Source organism: Athene cunicularia, assembly GCF_003259725.1.
Source record: "Athene cunicularia isolate RWA chromosome 13 unlocalized genomic scaffold, athCun1 chr13_part1, whole genome shotgun sequence".
In the NCBI taxonomy this organism is placed as follows: domain Eukaryota; kingdom Metazoa; phylum Chordata; class Aves; order Strigiformes; family Strigidae; genus Athene; species Athene cunicularia.
The window spans coordinates 21492087-21494962 of NW_020799117.1; positions in this window are offsets into that span (position 1 = coordinate 21492087).

Below are 2876 nucleotides of genomic sequence, written 5' to 3' on the forward strand. Positions count from 1 at the left end.
TGCTGACCCACCATGACTTCAGCTCTGTTCTTTAATGATAATTGCTCCTTATGCTGAGGGAAAGACTTCCTCTCTGCTTTATGTGACATTGCAGCTAGACTGCTCAGCCCAAGTAAGCGAAGCCTCAGGAAAAGCAAACAGTCAAGGGAGGGCTTTCCAAAAATACATCCTCCACATTGAACTGACACATTTAATGGCTGTTCTATTTTCTAGATTAAAGAATCTGAAACAAGGAATAATATCCTTATGAGGATTAAAACCTGATGTTAAAGATGCCAGGTGAAACCATTAATGATTCAAGCAACAGTCAATTATATGAGTTCTGTTAACTGTGCCTTATACTCTTGGCACATTAGTTTCTCACAAGTATTATTTAGACACAGCAAAGCTGTGTAAACAGACCAAAACAACTGTTGTCCATTGAAGTTGCATGTCTGGAGTTAGAAGAGATTGTCCTATGTCTGTAAAGAGACCACAGTCAAAGGACTTTTCCTGAAATCTGGTGATGTGATAAAGCATTCGGAATTCTGCAGAATCTGCAGAAACCATAGCCAGATGCTACAGGTGCTGGGTACAGATATACAGAGATATGCTACACTGCAGAGCTATCTGCAGGTGGCTGACATTAGATTCCTACGGGAGGCATTGCAGTGCCAGAAGGCAGACACCTGGTTGCAATTCAGAAGACCCAAGCTAACTGCTGAAGCTCCTGGCACAGGCAAGGCAGAGGCAGGGCTGAAGGGAAGAACCATCTCACGCCATGAGTGATTTCTAAAGCTAAATGATGGCACAAGTTACATGCTTATTCCTTGGCCTCCCTGCTAAGCACATTTTTACTATTGTTATTTATTATTGATATTAATTCCACTGTGGTGGTTTGACCTTGGCTAAATGCCAGGTACCCACCAAGTCGCTCTATCACTTCCCCCCCACTTCCCCTTGTTTTCTCAACAGGGCAAAGAGAGGAAATAAAATAAGATAGACTAACCCTTGTGGGTAAAACAAAAGCAGTTCTAATATAAGCAAGCAGAAGCAAAAAAAAAAGCAAACAGATTTATTCTCTACTTCCCATGGACAGGCGATGTCGGGCCTTCTCAGGAAGCAGAGCTCCCATACGTATAATGGTTACCTCGGAGGACCAAGGGTGACCCCACCCCCTTCCTCCTTTCTCCCAGCTTTATACTGAGCAGACGTCATATGGTATGGAATATCCCTTTGGTCAGTTTGGGTCAGCTGTCCTGGTTGTGTCCCCTCCCAAGGTCTTGCCCCCCGCCCCCATCCCTCTGGGGGAAAAAATGTCGGAAAGAGCCTTGGTGCTGTGTAAGCACTGGTCAGCAGTAGCCACAACACCAGGGTGCTATCAACACCCTGCCAGCTCCCAGCATAAACCACAGCACTATGAGGGCTGCTGTAGGGGAAAACCAATTCCAGCTCAGCCAGACCCAGTACACATATGCATGTGGGAAGAAAATTTCCCTCTCTGATGCAGACTGGTTCTTAGCTGCGTCTTCTTGGGACTTAACTGTGCCATGGCCCTCATGTTCGGGTACAAGGGAGAAAATTGGAGAGCTACGAGACATCAGTCTCCTCTTGAAAACAGATTGGGAAGGTACTACGGTGTGTGAAGATGCATTAAAATGACTGTGGGGATTGTGATAGATAATTCTCGCCATATATGAGGAAGTGAACTGACCCCAATTTGTTTCAGTGGAGTCCCCCCGCCCCTGTATAAATATCCACATCCTTCCCGTGACCTCATACAGAGGTGCCCATATGCTTGCTGCCTCTTGACTCCTGAAACACTGCAAATTCAAACCAACTTCCCGTTCTCACAGGTAGTTCATTTGTTACCGTAAGTCATGTATAGGTGCAGCTGGAGGAAAAGAAATTATCCTCCACTGGATGAATAGTCAGAGTTAGAAGGAAAACTTTTTTTAATGACACATTAGTGAGAAGAGGAGGAGGTCATCATACTGTCATCTACAGAGACTCAGCGTTGATGCATATGCTAGAGCTACTCCACCAGGTAGGTAGTGTGGAGAGTTTTCTAACCTTTACTTGTCTTCTGCATAAGGGGCTGTGCTGATACAGCCCTCCTTCAGGTCTCTCTTTTTTTTTTAAATTTATTTATTTTCCTTCACCGTAAGAGAGAAGGTTTTAAGGTACAGGTGAGATACAATGACGTTTTGTGAGGTATTTGTCTGTTTACTCTTTATTTATTCAAGCAATGGTAATGGCCATCGATATTTGCCAGAATATATTCTTGAGATCTGAGATCTGCTGCAGCATTGGCCGGTTTAGGAGATGAGGACTGGTTTGTCAGAGAGCCATACAAAAGAAATTCGGGGTTGGGTTGTATGACATTGATATGATGATGATGGGTTTTGAATTGAATGTCGACAGAGATAGGATCTGGTAGGTCTGGTGTGACTGCTGTAGTTTTCTCAGCAGCTGGGATTCCCGGCTTTGCTCATCCATCAGCTATCACTGCTCAAAGTGGGAAAGCTGTCGAAAATAAAAACACTACCCAGGGCTTCAGCATTCGTCCCATCCTCCCATTTCTCTCACGGCGATGAGTAGATGGCAGCAGGGACATGCCAGTGCCTCATCCTAGAAACCAGTAAGATCGCTGTGGGGCTGAGATAGAGATCCTGCCCCACATCCTCCGAGCAATGGGGAAGGATTCGTCCCGCATAAGACTTGCAAATGCAAGGTATTCAGAGAACGGGAGTTTCTAGATGTGTTACCTGAAAAGCGGATTTGTGCCTGATGTGCACATGCTCAGCAGAGGTACTGTATTTATCCAGGCCTGGGTACTCGGTGGACTTTTCCACAAATCAAACACACCAACGCCAGGTTTTCGTGCTCTTTTTATA